The 19,101-nt window shown below is 40.0% G+C and overlaps 1 protein-coding gene across 10 annotated transcripts in view; it reads right to left on the bottom strand.

Moving 5' to 3' along the window:
* The window catches only part of PCDH15 (protocadherin related 15), a 1,467,631-nt gene that overhangs the window by 826,416 nt on the left and 622,114 nt on the right, over positions 1-19,101 (bottom strand). The window contains exons 1-2 of one of the 10 annotated variants that reach the window (XM_075935031.1): positions 1,477-1,870; positions 1,272-1,349 (exon numbers count right to left, since the gene is read on the bottom strand). The exons of 7 other annotated variants lie outside the window; for them this stretch is intronic. The gene's annotated coding sequence lies outside the window, so the exon portion shown is untranslated. 2 more of the 10 variants (XM_075935030.1, XM_075935029.1) reach the window with 2 other exon arrangements.

Here is a 19,101-nt window from a genome sequence, read left to right as displayed (position 1 = left end):
ACCAGTGATTTGACACAAGTAGATAGCTAGAAACCAGATATCAAGCTCAAAGTTTGCTACAGCCTGCATAATCATATTCTAGGAAAAGTTGTGAAACAGTAATTAGGGCTAATGTTATAGCTTTGGCACATCATTACAACAGCTGAGAGAGAGCACTTCATCATTGAGTGGAATAGTGCTCTCATTTAATTGGTTTCCTATTTCATAGGGCTGTGACTCCAAAACCAGGTGGATTATGTTGCTGAAACCTGAGGAGTAGCAGAATAGATACATGCATCAAATAACACTTTGCAACTGTCCTTCAACCTCCATATATATAAAACAATTTTCATTCAACTCAGAGTACTTGAAATATAAATATATAATCTGAAACTCTCTATTGTGTCAAGCTTGCAAGAAGTCTCCACCCCCACCATATTTGACAATTAGCTGACTTTAAAAGAAGCAATGAAATACAGAGTTAGAGTTAATTTTACGCATGCTTAACATATTATCCTCTTGCGGCAACATTTAGTTTTGCAGTGTATATTAAATTTAGTGTAAAAAACATTTATCAGCAAATAAAATACCACTTTAATATTATCATATTCAAAATTTCCAAATTGGATGTAATGTCATAACCAGATCTTATTTTAATAAAAGTATATGTTAACACTGCATTTTAGTCCTCATACCATCAAGGTGCAACTTTACATATAAACATGTTACCAGTTATCATAATTTTCGACAAATAAAATATTCAAACTAAGAAAGTTATTACTTCAACTACTTCATATTAATTTCAAAACAATTATAGTACAGGAGTTTAAAGACATCACCACTGAAAACAGCAAAAACAAACATGCAGCCTCATGTTTTCTTGGTAATCTCCTTGTTAACTATTTCCTCTACATAAACAAAAAACATCAAAATCAATACTTAAGTTAAAACCTTGTAATTCAATAAGAAAAACAAACAGTTCACAGTGCAACTTTGTATTGATTAAATAAACATTAAGACCAAGCATAAGAGAATTAGAATGCAAAAAAAAAAAAAAATTCATCTTTGTAGAGGGAATGATATTCACACAAAAGACAGAAGCCTGAGGTTTAGGAATAATGGTATTCTGCCTTCACCAAAATATTTTGTTTTTACTATCTCATTGTTATTTTTTTCCAAGCTATAAATCTGAAAGATAATTTCATGCAGCTCATGCCTTTAATTATATGCTACAATGATGACTTTTCAGGTAGTTTAACTCTTTACTTCAATTTAAATAAAAATTAACTTACTTGACAGTTTAAACTTTCATGCTTAGCCAGCATAGGGTTATACTGCAAGTTTTTCTGCCGAGCCTGTTTACTGAACATCTTCAGAAGAAGGAACAATTTTCACTGTCTACTTTCAAGATGAACAATGTAAAACCTAATTTCTGTAGTTTCTGAGACAAGCATTCAGCATAATCTACAAAATAATAGCCACAACATCAAAAAATACCTGATATTAAACCAGAAAGCACACAATCATTCTCCATGTTCTGCTATGCATTCCAACTGCTATAGTTATCACAAGCAACTAGCCATACATTCCTAGCAGGATTTTGTCTGCCCTCTATCTGCAGTTATTAGCTTGGCATGTTGATTCACTAACACTGAAGCAATAGCAATTAGTTGTCCTTTTCTAACAGCAAACACTGGAGAGGCCTGAGTGAGTTAAAATACACAGTGACCAGTAAGCTCTTCACACCAATTAATAGCAAGTGCTCCAACCAAAAGACAAATTGATATCCCACTGATAATCAGTGCTAACTTCTTTAATGTATTGTGTCCAATCAGCTTTTTCTAGTGCCTCTGCTTTCTTTTTCTACTTCATCAGTGGCAAAGGAGCCCAGCAGCTTACATTCATTTACAATGTCATTTGACAAGAAAGACGTAATCTCTTTAAAGCCCTTCTCAACACAGGCGGTACAGCCAGTTAAATCTACATTACCCTAAATAAAGGCTATTAAATCACAGGGTAGAAAAAAAAAAGAAAAACAGATTTATTTTTACAGTTTCCTCATTCTTTTATTCATCTTTGCTAAACATACAAGGCATTTGTTAAAATTCTGGAAAAATGAAGTATAGAAAGCAATCTTTTACAGTGAAAACCATGTAAGACTGCACAGAAACAAAGCCAGCTTATTAAGATGTAAATGCAGTAAGAGCAAGGCACAATTCCTTACTAAAGCATATGTCCATAACAGACTATATGGCAACTGCTTGTTGCATGAATTTGTAGATATCTTTAAATGATGCCTGAGTGCAAACAAGTCAGGCTTTTAGCATTTCTTGATGAAAAGTAACTGCATGCCTGACAGCAAAATATATAAACTACAGATGTTGATTAGGCATCTGCAGTTGAATATGGGCTGAGAGAAATTGAGGTTTGTCTGTACCAAGTTTGGACTATGACTAATTTTATGAATTTGTATCAAGAAATGGCACTGTGTCATTATATGAAATTGTATCATGCAATCACTGTAGCGATCGATCCACCGGCCATCAACTTATTGCCTCTGCTTAGAAATAATAAATCAATTTCCCAGTGTTTTCCCATCAACTCCAGTACTCCATTAGGATGAGAAGATTAGCTGGAGTCAACAGGAGAACAGCCCCCCGCAGACCTTACCACACATTAGATAAGTATATTGTGGTAAGTATATTGTCTTCAGCTACACTATTTGCATAGCTGATGTTGCATGGATTAGATTGATGGGGCAAGGTGGGCCTACGTTAGCAGGGTTGTATCATGCCTCTGTCAAGACACAGACAGAAGTGAATGATCAGCTGTAGCTGGGAGAAGACACTTTCTGTTTCTATCTGAAGACAGGGAGGATGTCAGAGAGTAGCTGAAAATTGCCGGATGACAAAACAAAAAAAGCAACAACTGATCTCAGCAGGAATCTACAAAGAGACACTCGGAGGGGAGGGGGCTAGATCCCTTTTGTGCCATATTATGATAATGGAGGCAGCTGCAGGGACAGGTAAGGAAATGGGGTGGAAGACCCTGCCTGCTTCAGTGACTGACCATAGTCACTGTGGTAACCCCCCAAGGAAAGGGTGAGCCAGAGAGGGACACTGTGTTTAGGATGTTTTATTGCTTCGAAACTACTGTGTTCCACTTCACATGTTCAACTGTAAACTGCATACGTCTGGGTAGAGTGACTTTAAGTAGAGATATAAGGATCCAAGACCATCAAGAACTCAGCACTTCGGGTGCCCTACATTGCTGGCACACCCTCATCACTGTCAACAAAGATGAGCAAAGCAGCTCCCTGTCAGTCCTGGAAGGTCAAGCCCAACAGAAAGTCCCATCCAAGTACACAGGGTATGCAACTGCCTGACAGAATTACTTATGCTTCGGGGGCCTGACAGACATACTAGGCCCCTGAGCAAGGTAGGGGACAGCTCTGTGCTCCCGGAAGGGGTGTGGCCTCAGAAAGAAGGGTGGGGCTGGGCCAGTTAGCCCTCAGCCCTGACCAGAGTGCACCTCTCCTTCACCTTCCACCAGCCCTAAGTTGCCTGGAGTGCACAGTGTAGCACTCTGTCAGCAATTTAAAAGGCCCAGAGCTATGGCTGCTGTTACTCCTGCAGTGGCAGCAGTGGTGGCTGGGAGTCCTGGGCCCTTTTGAATCACTGGGCCCTGGGGCAAATGCCTCCTTTCCTCCTCCCATCTCTCTTTGGTGGGCCGGTAACTTAAGCTAGGAAGCGATACAGCTGGGCTGTATGCTGCTCCCATCTTGGACCTGCCCTTGTAATCTGGGTTCAACTGTGTTCCTGCTCTTCCTTCCTTACCCATGTCCTTGCCCTGCCCTATGCCTGAAGCTTGCTTCTCTGCTTCCTTCTTTTATGCCTTCCTCCTGACCATCCACTATCATTCTTGGCTCAGACTCTGGCTTTACCCTTGGCTCTGGTATTTGGCAGAGGACTCTAGGTCTGGCCCATTGATTCTGTTTCCCATTGATGCCTGCTCTGCCTACTAACCCTGACTTACACAGTCTTCTATAATTAACAGAGTATAACAACTGGAGAGTCTGAAATGTCAGTACTGTAATCAGTGGGGCTATGCAGCTGGACAAACACTCAGTGTGGGGGGTGTCTAGGGACTCTCAGATTGGGAAAGTGGCTGGACACCATTCAGGCTCCATGAGCTTGAAACACCATAAGGGATCCAGCACACCAAAAACTTTACTTCTCTTCGGAAGACAGGAAGAGGTGCTGACTAGGAGCTGTGATAAGAGTCATTCATCTTCAAGTTACCACTATAAATTTGATTAAACCAGCAATGATAGAAAATTGTTACCTTCTGACTGGCTTGGTGTTGTTGCCCAAATAATAGCATAGGGTATGTCTAGACTACATCCCTCTGTCACCAGAGGGATGTAAATTAGACATACCGACATTGCAAATGAAATGGGGATTTAAATCTCCTGCGCTACATTTGAATAAAAATGGCCACCGCATTTTGCCGAGTCAGCAGTTTGTCGGCAAAAAGCGGGTGTCAAGATGGGGATCAGGCGACAAAGAAAGCCTTTGTGGCCAATCGCTTCTGGGCTAAGGATGTTAAATAGTGTGTAATTCACTAATTGAATAGTCGATACATTTTTGCATTGACTATTTGATTAATTGATTGGGCTGCACTGCCCCTTTAAAACACTGCCGCAGCAGTACCGCAGGGAGCCCGGGATCAGCTGGGGCGTTTCAAAGGGGCAGTGCCGCAAAGCTGATCCCGGCCTCTGTCCAGCGCTGCCCCCTTTAAAACGCTGCTGCGCCATTTTTCCCTCCCTTGCTGCCTCTATCTGACAGCGGCAGCAAGGGGGGTTAAGCAACTAGTCAACTATCTGATAAGCATTTGCTTATCAGATAGTCGACTAGTCCTTAATATCTTTATTCTGAGCACCACATTTCAAGAAAGATGTGGAGAAATTGAAGAAGGTCCAGGGAAGAGCAACAAAAGAGATCAAAAATCTAGAAAACATGAGCTACAAGGGAAGACTGAAAGAACTGGGTTTGTTTAATTTGGAAAAGAGAAGACTGAGGGGGGACATGATAGCAGCATTCAAGTACTTAAATGGATATTACAAGGAAGAGGGAGAAAAATTGTACTCTGTGTGTGACCTCTTGGGATAGGACAAGAAGCAATGGACTTAAATTGCAGCAAAAAAATCTGAAGACTAAAGATGTAATTTATTAAATTCATTAATAACATATTTATTATTATATCATTTAAAATTTTCCCAATAAAAGCAAGAATATTAATATTTAGCATAAGTAATTAATTGATATCCGGCCTCTCTCTATTTTGATTAATTGATATCCTGCCTCACTCTATGGAAAGAGTATCCAGTCAATGAAATGATCTTACTCCAAATATATATTAAAATATGGAGACTGAATGCCATAAACTGAGTCAGGTATATTCTCTTAATATTGAATTTCTTTTCACTTTGGATTGAAATAAGATTATTGATATTTGGATGCATTTTGTATGACAGTTTCTTTTTTTTTTTAATTATTATATATTAAAATTAGACATGAGCTGAAATCTAGCTAACAAGGAAAAAAAATTAAATCATCCAAATATAAATCAACTGGCTTTCTTTTTCCATTAGGGCTATGTCTACACTATGAGTTTTCTCAGCAAAAAATATGCTAATGAGTGACTCATTTGCATGAGTCAATCTCATTTCAATATTTTCTGCCAATCTGTTTTTTCGCTAGGGTTTTTGTGCAAAACCAAGCAGTGTGGACATTTTCTTTTTGCACAAAAACCCCCTTTCCCCACCAGATCCTTATGCCCCAAAAAAGGAGGTTTACCAATCTGGCAGAAAAAGGGGTTTTTAGTGTAGACGTAGCCTAGAGCTGTGGCTAATCTACACTTACGTGCTGGAAATCGATCGATCTGTTTGTTACCCTACTGAGGATCATATTAAAGATTTGCTAAATCAAATGCTGAGGGTGCCCCCAGTAAGCACCAGTACTCCTCACAGTTGTTTCTATCAATTTCCCACTGTGAAGACAGTGCCAAGCTCAGCTTAAGGTATGTATCTTAAGCCAACCCTCGAGATCTAGTATAGACCTGACCAATAACTGACTATAAAGGAAATTGGAAAGTAGGTTGTAGCAAGTCAACTATGTTAATACAGCAAAACTCCAGTGGTCCAGCATCCAATGGTCCGACACTTCTGATGGTCCAGCACCATCTGGAACCCAGAAGTGCTGGACAATTGGAGCTGCTCTGCCCCCGACTTCCCCGATTCAGCTGTTGCTGAAGAGGCGGCGCTAGGGGACCAACCCAGCAGCACCCCAGCTGCTCTGCCCCAGGTATCCCCAAGTAAGCCGCTGCTGAAACCGACCAGCAGCTGACTCCGGGAAGCCTGGGGCAGAGCAGCTAGGGTGATCTGCCCCGGGCTTCCCAGAGTCAGCCGCTGATCAGTTTCAGCAGCGGCTAACTTGGGGAAGTCTGGGGCAGAGCAGATGGGGTACTGCCAGGTTGGTCCTGCAGTGCCGAGGGGCACATCCCCCCAACTCTACCCCGACCCCTCATAAACCCCCACTTCCAATAATCCGGCATATTTGGTAATCCGGCTCCCCGTGGGTCCTAAAGGTGCCAGATTATCAGAAGTTTACTGCACATTGGCAAAGCACTGCGGGGAAAAAAATCGTGTTAGATCTAAATAGAAGATGTTGGAGACAATATTTTTGTCTACCCACAACTAGAAAACTTCCATAGAGTGAGCAATATACTGAAGATGAGATCTGTTATGGAGACCTGCCCTTACTGTGCACACGCATATTAAATATTCATCTTGTCATCACACAAGCAATTTGTTTTAACTCAATCTTTTATTTTCATTAAACTTTATCAAAGGGACCTAATTCACATTAGAGTCTACAAAATGTAACCGTTGCTTGTTGTTTAACTCCTTAATTTAAAGATTGCTTCAATGTTTAGGTTAGAGTAGGATTTCCATATTTTTTTTTACCTATCTAATCATCATCAACTAGAATATCCTAAATGAACTGATGGCAGGATCTTACCTCAGCCTCTTGTGATGAACTTCTGCTGAAGTCAACTCAGTCTGAAAAAACTGTTTATGCACATGCAGACAGACTGATTTTTGCTACAATGATACTTGAAAATATAAATCATACAAGGACATGCCCACAGACCCTTGAAGATTTCCTGTCCCTTGTTGGATTTGGAAGAACACCCATATAGGCTCAAATTCATAGAAGGATTTAAATGCCTAAACTAAAAGTTAAGAGCCTACATCAAAAATTGGAGACTGAATTGCCATTTAGAACCTCAAAACCCCTATAAATTGCCATCTAATCTTAGAAATGCCTAAATCCCTCAATTTATATAATTTGAAGAAACATTTCATGCATTATTTCATGTAGGAAGAAGTTGGCTCATTACTGCATTATTGTGCGATTATTATACTAAAATCATGCTGTCTAGGGAGAACAACATGAGAAAAAATTGGATGTAGTAATAGTTGGATGGAGTTCTAATGACACTGGAACCTATCTCCAGTTAATAGCTACGGTCCTAAACCTGCAAAATCTTACAAATGTTCCTGTTTTTAGCTATGTGAATAATCCCATTGAAGTCAATGATACCATCCATAAATTTTATGCATGTGCGTAAATGTTTTCAGTCTAAAGTCTAAACTAGCTGGTTTAATTACAATGGCACAAAATACTGGATTGTTTTACATATAATCCGATTCAGCATTTTGACTGGCTTGCTGAAATGAAGTTTCTTTTTTCTGAGTTTTAGAGAAGAGCAGCAACTTGGTCATTGTAACAAATCATGGAAGGGTGAGAGTAGAGAGAGGAAAGGGATAAAAAAAATTGCTCCTGGCTTTAATCTTATATTTTCAATTTAGTTGATTTAAACCTGGAGTAAAGATTTTTGCCAAGTTATAAATCCCTAAAAATAAGAGTTTATAATAAAATGCTGACAGACTCTAACTACAGTAATATTAGTAGTCTCATTAAAATGTTCTCCAACAACATTGTGACTAACTCCACTTGCAGGGATTTTAAGTACGTGATAAGAAGTAAACCAAATGTGCATAGAAACATTTCACAAAGGCCCACATCTGATGTGATTCTACTGGCATTTCTTTAGTTATTATTGCTGCCAACTGGCAGGATGCAAGGATACCTGATTGTAATTCAGATCAGAAGAAGCGGGAAGCGCTGGGATGTACTACACAGAGGCCTGCAATCTGTCCATCTGTTCCCAGTGAGGGATTAAATTAAATCCCATTGAGCTTTCATATTCACAAATCCAGGAACAGTCGTAATTGGTTATTAAACAAATGGAAGTTTGTTGCTTTTACAGTTTTATCTCAAATTGTTATCACAGCAAGTTGGTGCTGCATATTAAAGATCGCCTCCCTCCTCAACAGTTTACATAGTCTATAGATCTATATAAATATTGTTTAAAATGAAGAATAGCAACTTCTTGTGGTTTTTCATCCAGTTTTTATTAGAATAGATTAGATCTCTTAGAACAGGTCGCTGTTACTCTAAAAAAATAATAAAGTTAATTTTATTGGCATTTATGTTGCACTTTTCAAAAAAATTGTATCTCCTGCACTTTATAGAGCAATGAACTGCAAATGTGTAATACACTAAGGGTACGTCTACACTGGCCCCTTTTCCGAAAGGGGCATGCTAATTTTACAGGTCGTAATAGGGAAATCCACGGGGGATTTAAATATCCCCCGCGGCATTTAAATAAAAATGTCTGCCGCTTTTTTCCGGCTTTTAGAAAAGCCGGAAAAGAGCGTCTACACTGGCCCCGATCCTCCGGAATAAAGCCCTTTTGAAGTAGGAATAAGAGATCCTCCGGAAAAGGGCTTTTTTCCAGAGGATCGGGGCCAGTGTAGACGCTCTTTTCCGGCTTTTCTAAAAGCCGGAAAAAAGCGGCAGACATTTTTATTTAAATGCCGCGGGGGATATTTAAATCCCCCGTGGATTTCCCTATTACGACCTGTAAAATTAGCATGCCCCTTTCGGAAAAGGGGCCAGTGTAGACGTAGCCTAACTGTATGCAAACAATGAGCTACATTCCAATTACAGCTGTGAAGATTGCCATAATCATATTATATTCATGTCAGTTCATCTTTTCTGGGATTAACTGAGTAAGAAAAGCTGGTCAAGGACACTAAAGATTATTTTTCTCTAATTTTGGAATCTAGTCAAAGAATTGCTGGCTTTAAATGCATTGAAACAGCACTTTAACATCTCATCTAACAGGCCTTCTATTGACTGCAAAACTTGAAATATTTTATTGCTGAAGCAACATGCTAGAATCAGCTCTGCTTTGAGTTGGCCAAGTTCATTGTGTTTGTGGAACAAGAAGTCTCTTTGTCACAATCACCTCACGGGACACCTTCTTAGGAACTGTTTGGTAAAAAGCACAGACAATACACCTCAGCCCAGATCCACAAAGGAATTTGGGCACCTAAACTGCAGATTCAGGTGATACTGCAATCCACAGAAACTCCTCCTCACTACTGCCTAACCCTGGAGATAGCTAATTTCGCTGAGCACCTAGATTAAAGGCCCAAAGTTATCCACATTTCTGTCTTTGGACATGTTTACTGCAGCCTCAGGAATGAACCTCAGACCAGACTGAGATAGGCAAGGGAATGCCTATCTCATCTGCAAGGCCTGATACAGTCTGAGCACTCTGAGAACTCCTAAATACCACGTGCAGTGTCTGGGGGGAGGAAGCTGCTCCCCTAACAACCTTTAGCCTAGTGGTTAGGGTGAATGTGGAAGGCCCTGGTTCAATACGCTGCCAGGAATATGGAAAGGGGGTTCCTTATTTTTCTGAAAAGTGGTCTAACCATTAGGCTATGAATATTCTGTCAGGGGTTTTTCTCAAACTCTCCTTTTGAAGTAGTTTAAATTTGCACGAATAGTTAGATAAGCATTGGATCAGAGTGAGTGTCTCTATTATCCTATAGTTAGCACACTCATGAAAGCAGTGGGAATTTCTGTTCAAATGTCTTCTCAACAGGCAGAGAAGGAATTGAGTGACCATCTCCCACATTCCAGATGAGTAACCTAAATGCTAAACTGAAAACTGTAAGGGAGGCCAACAACTTCTCCAATCCCCATCCCTTGTGTGTCGCATTAAGCAGGTGCCTTTTCCATTTCAAAAACTCTGTGACGGCATCTGCTATTGGCTAGCTTAGATAGCTCCCTCCTTAGTTTTCTGGCTTTTCTGGCTGGTAAGGAGCTCCTCTCTTTCCCTGTAGTGTATAGATAATCTTAACACTCAACATAGGGTTTGTGACATCTAGTAATTTTCAAGATACTTAAATGTTAGGCATTGCAATGTTCAGTGTTGCAACTCTATCTCTTTATAGATCCAGGCTCCAGGCTTTGTCTAGACAGGCGTTGAAAGATTCAGTTAACACGTGTGTTAGCAGCATAGTATAATCTGCTTTTAACAGGTGTTTAATAGATCAAGCTGAAGCTGACACCTCCCTGGCTATAGCCAGATAAATAGGGTGTAGTCAGGAATTCAGCTGCGAGTGACAATATGGGAGTTGGGATCTACTTTATTTTTTCAAGTACCAGATTGGAGGGCTATGGAGAACTGATCTATCATGGATATGGTGCTCTATTTAGCCACATAACCATGAAAGTGCCTTGCCAAGTCAACAATCCTCTAACGTGGCCTAGAGAGAACAGTTCTGAAGTTAAGAGTATAGTTTAGATTTCATAGTCTTGTTTAGTATGTGTCCTTTCCGTCACATTGGCAGAGGGGATGCCAAGTACTATCAGCTGTAATAATAGTTTTGTAATGTGAACAGCTATTTACTTAGGACTGAACTGAAATCATCAACTCATTTCACAAACACAAAAGTATACAATTCTAATGATTGTGCTTACTACTACCATCGTTAGAATTTGAACTGCCATTCCAGTTACCTGAGCCAACGAGCCACCCTAAATTATATATTAATTCTTGAGCATCAAAAGGACAAAGAAAAGTGAAGGAGACATTGATACTCCCACACGTGCCCGTTGTAGTAAGAGGGAATATTTCATATGTACAGTATTTTGCTCTTGTGAATAATTCTGCGTCTCAGTAGGTTTTTCTCTTCTGCTAGCTATTTTTGATAAAGTGAGCATGTCCATCAGGCACATTTTCAGGGATTTACTTCTCTACAGAATCTCTCAAATTTAATTCTTTCACTTTTTTCACTTTCACCCATGATTTCCAGCTGTTGCACTCTTTATGTATTCAGTTAATTATCTCCTTTTCAAAGCCTAAAGATTTACTCAAATATATATTTGACTGGATATTTATATATTTATTGACCATTCATTAAGATGCCAGTTGAAAGCTTTGAACCACTTCAGAGATGTAGTTTGAGCACTTGATTTGAATACCGTAATGCAATCTTACATAATTCTTATTGTACAGCAGAACATCCCAGAAATTACTTTTAGTAAACTATGCTATATAAGTGGGGGTTTACCATTTCAGTTTTCATTGATAAATTAAAAAAAAAATTATTTAATAATTATTATATATTTAAGATTAAATAAAAACAATTACATAATGGTTTTTTTTTCCAACCTGGATTATGTCCATAAGAAATAAAGGCAATCTCAGCTCATGCAGTGGCACTTCTGGGTGGATCCTGGTATAAATTCCAATATGGGTACAATGGGCATTAATGTGGCAGTCCCGTTTCCCATATACATGAAAGCTCAAAGTCAAATGCATGCTAGTCCCCAGTTAGTCAAAGCCAAATCCCACAGAAGATTAAAAGGAGGAAATCCTTACATTCCCCTGGATCTTAAAGCCTGTCTGCCAACAAAAGCATCTGTCTCCTCTACTAACAATTTATTTAATCTTTTTAGACAACAATGGTTCAGCCTGTACCTCACTTCCACTAGCATCTAAAATACAAAAGAGTGAAATAAGACAATATTTTGTTGCCAGTCTTGGCTGTGAACTAGTTTTTTCTGATGTCTAGTATTAATGCATGAATGTGTTTCCGTCAATTAATTTCCAGCCACTATTTGATAACAATGTATAATTTAAAAACAAACCAGTTTCCATCATGCAATACAATCTCATTGACAGCTGAACACATGATTCTCATAACCCTAACAATAAGATGGACAAAGTTCACCTGAAAAATTCAGATAATCATTTTTTATTCTTCATCGTGATATGGTGAGAGGGCTGTATTTGGTTACACAAGCAGCAACAAGGCAGATGCCCTCCTGAATCATAGGTGAGACAGAATGAAGCTGCATTTCCCTTGGAGAAAAGTGTATCTGGATGTCCAGTCCCTCTCTTCTAGTCTCTGTACCTCCATATCCTGCTGCTTTAAGAGACATTCTATTATGCACTCCACCCCCATTCCTACCTGGCTCACTCTCACCCCCTCAAATGTATTGAGGGAATTGAACTTGTAAATTAATTCTGATGTTTTATGGTAGAAAGGTGCCACAGAAAGAATTTTTTTCCTAGTTTTGACCACGCGTATACCCACTAAACCAAGGATTTTGCAGTTTCAGAAAGAAGAGAATGTTCTGCATTGCTTCTAACACTCTCTAACAGATGTTGACCCATTTGTGCAGATTTCAGTCTAGTTTTTTTACCTCTGCCATAAATGAAAGAAATAATATAGCCCTGTGGCTGCAATTCTGATTCTACTTTTGGATCAATGTTCTTTTTACTTTGATTGAGTTTTCTCTCTCCTATGAGCAAGCAGCAACATTTAGGCTAGAGCCAAAGAGTAACCTAAGAGTTCATATTTCTACAGCTCTGAAAATGCTGTTCTGAAGACTGTAATATCTGTAAGAGATGAGGCTACTGCTGAAACATTATCATCAGTTCAGCACACCATGCAACACTGCCATTCCTTACCACACGAAGACATGTACACTGAATGAGTAAAGAGACTATTATTGTTCTGGCTCTGAAGAGCTTATTCTGCACGTGGTTAAAGCAGATTGAGAGGAGCTAAGAAAAGCAGAAAGGAAACAAGTTGTTCTACTCACTTGCACTATAGACAGCAGTTCAGAGAGGTCTGACTTTCCATTTTATGTCAACATTTTATATAGTCATCAGCAATCACTATTTTTCGAAATTATTATGTATTTTCTGTTTTTGATGTCTGATGAAAATATTTAATTGCACAGGAAAGTTTTTAATATTATGTAAAAATATTTCTCTCAGAAGTTCCTGTTCTCTTGAAACAGGAAATTTGTACAAAAAAAGAAGGATTTTATTTAAAGTTTGGAATTATTTCTATAGTAATGCATTATTACAGTTATTGATAATTTGTCCAAAGGTCAAGAAGCTTCCAAGCCTTAGGGGAAGGATCTTAGTACCATGGTTTGAAAATTAATGGAAACATTTTAAAGTATGTAAGGAAGTACAATACATAAGATCAAATATGTCTATCTGTCTCCAAGTTCATTTTTATGTTGATTCCGCTCTCAAACTGAGAAACACACATGCAACCTGGCAACTATTTTCTTTCATGTTAATCAGATAAGATATAAATGATAGGCATGTTAGAATAAGCAGGGATTTCATCAGAAAATGTAAATTTCTCTGTCTGTGCCCTTACCCCATCCATAAAATACTTTGCCTCCATTCCAGAATATTCCTTTCCACTAAAACAAGCTGTCCCAAAACAATAAGAACATATAACACTTAACAATAATAGCAGAGGGCTGGAGCAAAGAGCCACTTGAAGCAAATATTAACAGAATATGGAGAATTCTTCTATGCTCAACTTTTGTCAGGCTGAGCAAAGAGTGAAAGGAAGCAGTTTGTGCCTCCCTTATGCTCTAAGGCTGTCCTAACTCATGCCCCACTAGTAGTGACCCTGTACTCTATTGAGCTCTGTACTCTAACCAGCCCCAGCAACCTGTGATAGGATGGTAAACTAGTTATCTTGGAACTGCATAAGTGGAAGGAAACTTGAGAGGTCATCTGCACTAAGACAGGACCAACTACACCTACATTATCCTTGACAGGTGTTTGTCCAAAGTGTTCTTAAAATAATTCAATGATGCTGATTACAAAACTTCCGTTGGAAAATTATTCCCGTACTCTTGAATTAGTTTGCGATCTCATTAAATTACTATAACTGACTTAGGTAATGATTTTCACCCTACAAGATTGCAGCTACTTAATAAAGAAGAACTGAGATTTTAGTTTTTATAATATCATTAACTGGAAACGAATGCACTGAAAGCTTTCTTAGTCGATATTAACAAAATATCACTGATGGTAAAAATTTTTTTTGTTAAAAATCTGTTTAACTCACATCTCTTATAGGGATGTAAAATTGCGGTTAATCAGAATGTTTTAACTGGTTAACCGTTATCCTAAGGGCGGAGGGTTGCTCCAGTCCAACTGGGCTTAAGCCTCCCCAAGCCATGCCCACAGCAGGACATGGGTGGAGGGTTACTCGATCAGGGATGAGCCCTCTGTGCCATGGGATGCTCCAACCAGGATGGTCAAAGCCCAGAGCTTCTCAGGCAGGTGGCTGCTCCAGCTGGGTGGGTAGGACTGCCCTCAGATTGTGGCTTGGTATGGTTGGCCTGATCGGACTGAAGTGCCCCCCTCCTTTGGTGAAGCCGGGGCAAAGCGGGGTCGGGGCTACCACTGCAGCATGGTCAGCTCGAGTCCTGCCTGTCCCTGCCCAGAGCACTGAGGCTGGTCAATCAGTGCAGCTGGAACTGCTAGGACTGGGGTCCTGCCTTCCCTGAGTAGGGCTGCAGATATGGTAGGGCTGTCGGTGTGGCTGGGGCTGGTGCAGCCAATGCTGCCTCTGGGCCCTCTGTGATCCTGCCTGCTGCCCTGTCTGCATTCCCACCACCTGGCCTTGTTAACACATTACCTATCGGCTAAGTAACCATTTACATCCCTAATTTCTTATTCCTACCACTTTTGACTAAAATCTCATTTATATAATTGGAACAGAAAGAAAAATTTACCACTTAAATTCAGCCATCGGTAGCTAAAAAGTTTTCCCACATGACACCATAATGTGCAATTATGCACATTATGACTATACTCAGTCATTGCTACTAGGCTAATATATCGCTGTGTGCAGTACACTGAAACTTTAGGCATATTTGCATTTGCTTTCAAGAAACTTACTTTAGTCAATGACAAAAATATGAATTTAACATTCCAGTTAGGAAATTAGGACATGATCCTGCATAAAGTTAGGCATAGTTATAGGTCTTTGCAGGATCAGAGCATATATTTATGAATGCTTACAACTTAAAGGTTTTTATTTTTTTAATTTGAGAAGTGGTGGAAAGGCCTTGGAGGGAACAAGCCAACCTGAAAATTTTAAAGTTCAGCTATTTGAGTAATGAGAAGCATATTTATTTAAACTAGGAAAGTATATTATTTCAATTTTCCATAACTCAAACAGTTGACAGATTTTGCCCAAAATGTCTAGAAAAATTCACCTTTGGGCTAAAATGAAGCATTAAAAATGCAACCCAAAAAGTTAATTTTAAGAAAACAAGAAGCACTGAAATTCCTGATGCAACCTTGACACTCCTTCTCCCTTATAACACTGACTGCAGTTCTGCAACCTATTACTTTAACTATCAGTCAAGTGCCCTTTTCCTTCATGTAGTCCTACATTCTGATTCACTAGTGTGACATGGCACGTAGAGCATTTTTCTTCTTGTTTTAATAAGCACTGAGTCCTACAGTCCATATTTCAAGTGAGGGGGAATGACCTGCTCACAAAAAATAATTGTGCTCATTTGCAGCATTTGCTACCTCTAAAATTGGCAAACTTTTATCCTGCAATGAAAGGCAAGGCATGTACTGCTTCCCTTGTAAGTGCAATCAGCTTTGTCATCCATGAGATGAGCCCTGGCTGGCATAAACAGAAACCTCCATGATTGGCTGTTCTGACTGCATGATTTATATTACTTACTGCAAGTTAGCTTGCATATAGCTTTGCTGTTCACTTTCTGGAACCCATCAAATTTTCTTCTACAGTGCTATTTTATGGACCACTACATTTCACAAATCATAGATTCAGTAGTCATGGAGAAGAATGAAAGTTGATGTTTTTCATAGAGGATAATACATTTTTTCTTCAAGCATGTGACATTTCCTTTCTCCACAAAATAAAATGATACTGATCAAAAGAGAACTTTATAACATTTGAAGCATAAAAGCTGAAGCAAGGTAAGAGATCACAAACATGACACAAAAAGGCTTTGTCTGCATGAAAACACGCACTTTGAAAAGGAACAGTGTATTCATACAGTTAGTGTGTGCTATGCCTCACAGCATGAATATGTGAGTTGATTTGGGGCATGGTCAAGGTCCCTCGTAAACAGATCTTACACAAACTGGGGTTCATGCATGCTGGCTGCAAACATTCAAGAAAATGGGCTCCGTGAGGCCTGTGTCATCCACGTGAGCATGTGCAGCAAAGCAAAACCATTTTTGGCAATGGAGCAATTTTTGCAAGGTTGAGAAGTCAGAAGCTTTCTTCAATGGTAACAAAAATGCCACTGCTCCTTGGGTCTGTAAGAAATTGCCAATATAGACTGCTTGCTAAACTCCTTGCAGTGGAGGTTAAGCTTATCAGTGGTATGCCTCTCTCTGACCTTTCTTGTTCTTTATTGATGTAGACTTTGTGATCCTATGCTAGAAAATAGTGTTCTGATGCAAATAGGCAACTATTTAAAAACAAAAAAAATTCAATATGCTTACAAATATTATAGGATCACATGTTAAAATGGCATCACAATTTCAAGATGTTATTTCTCTTTTGCCTTTAATCTATATATTTTAGAAATGTGCATCTGTCTGTCCATGTGAGAGTCCATTTGTTCACCAATTTCTATCTGATAAGAGCTAGGACCAGCAAAATTTGGTATTCAGCTTCTTTTTATCGTAATTTAAAGCACAGTCAGGATGTGGTTGTGCCAGGAAATTGGGATGTACCTGGAATTTGATTGTTTCTCATAAATTAGAATGGGAGGGAAATGGTAGGAGGGAGTTACACTGTGGAACGACCACAGTAGGGCTGCAAGTGCCCCAGCAGGAAGCCACTGGCCGGCACCAATCAACTCCCCAGTCTGCCTTAGGTAGCAGATTGCTGTCCACCATGTGTCCCTCCACCTCTGGGATGAACCCAGGGAGCACCAATGGGAGGATTGTGTGGCTCCCCTGCCCCAAAGCAGGCATAAGCAGTGCTGGAGGGAAGTCTTCACGACCTCCTCGTGCACCTCCAGGCTGGCCCTGGGCGAAGTTGGTGGCTAGGGTGCACAACCCTTCTTCCACTAGCCCAGCCCTCCCTGGCCCTGGGCTAGCACTATGGAGAAGCTGTTGGCTGGGGTACACCACTCCCATGCCATTCCTCCACACCCAAGGGCCAGCCCCATGGCAAAACCAGCAACTGGGGTACTTGCTCCCTTCTCCAGGTGGCACCAGAAGGAGCTGCTGGCCAAGGCGCATGCCTCTCCCCCCGTATTCCTGGGCCATTTCCCCATAATGCTGGGGTAAAGCAAGCAGCTGAGATTCACCCACCCACCCCCTGACTGGTACTGGGTCAAAGCCAGTGTCTGGGGGTGCACATGCCCGCCCTCTGTCCTAAGCTGGCTGCTCTACCGATAGGCCAGACCTGAGGCAAAGTTAGCAGCTGGGATGTTTGGGCCCTCCCCCCTAACTACTATTGAGGCAAAGCTGGAAGCTTTGGGGGCTCCCACACCTGGGCCATCCTCCTGTCGCCTCTTGATCAGCTCAGGAAGCCAGGCTATATGGTCCCCTTCCAGGTCAGGCCCCCATTCCCACGTCAGCCCCAAGTTCAACTGATGGCTGAGGTATGTGCCATACCTCCAGCCTTCTTGCCAACATCAGGAAAAATCCAGTAGCTGGTGTGCCCATCCGCCCCTGCTCCAGGCTGACTTTGCAGTGTTCTCTGTAAGCTTTGCATTCTGGCAGCCACCAGGAGAGAATCAGGTGCCACTCAGCTGATTAGCACAGCACCCACAATCAGCAACATGTGTTTCCACTGGTAGTGCACATCCACACAAGCCTCAGTACATGTAAAATTTATTCCACACATTTATGGAAAAAATTAGAAGGAACACTGTCCCTCACTCCAAAGTCACAGGGCTCATTGTTTTCAATAGTAGAGTTAGTTATGAGGACACTGCAAGAAGATATTCGAGCTCGTAAAAAAGAGGTTCAAAAATCTAATTTAATATCCCAGAGTTGAGGGAACCCTAGAGCTGATTACAATTAGTGAACATGCTTTAAAGCTATTCTTCTGTCCTCAGTACTGCTTTAATGTGTTGCTTATTACATATCAGCTAACAAATTTAAGAACACTATCTATTTTTCCTAGTCTGGATGTATCCATGGTCTATAAAGAGTTTCAGATCAAGAACTTAGATATTTAGGATTCTTAACATGCATTTAACAACTTTGTCTTAACATTAATAAAACTTTCTTGAATTTAAAGTAGAATGCCAATTCAATCCTGCGTTCAATCCTGTATCAGTTTAAACCAAGCAAAACCTGACCTAGATGACCATTCCTGAAGGAACATATTAGACAGACATCAATCAGGGATGGTCTAAAATGGTACTGCATCCTGCCATTAGGCCAGGTGATTGGACTTGCTGACCTCTCGAGGTCCCTTCCAGTTCTAGTGGTCTATGATTCTGTGCTACATTATTCACCTGGCAGCAGTATTTGAAATATTTTTATTATAGTCTAACACTCAACATTGTCAGCAGAATTCATATTACACACTGTAAATGCAATAGAGATTATAAAGTAAATTTCATAATCTGATGATTTACGAAAATGCTGTGGCATAAAACATGACAATAAGCATCCATTTCATATTCAGATTTAAAGATTACAGGAGTCAGTGTTAGAAATTAATTAGATACTTTAATGCTGCAAGCAAAAAACCTATGGCAATATGATAAATAGATGGCAGCCACTGCTTCCACCCTCCCTCCCCCGATATATTAGTTGGAATTAAATTCTGATTTAGGTTTGAAAAAT

The sequence above is a fragment of the Pelodiscus sinensis genome, chromosome 8, assembly GCF_049634645.1.
Source record: "Pelodiscus sinensis isolate JC-2024 chromosome 8, ASM4963464v1, whole genome shotgun sequence".
NCBI lineage: Eukaryota > Metazoa > Chordata > Testudines > Trionychidae > Pelodiscus > Pelodiscus sinensis.
Note: the sequence above shows the minus strand (reverse complement) of the source record. Positions and strands in the feature narration are given on the sequence as shown.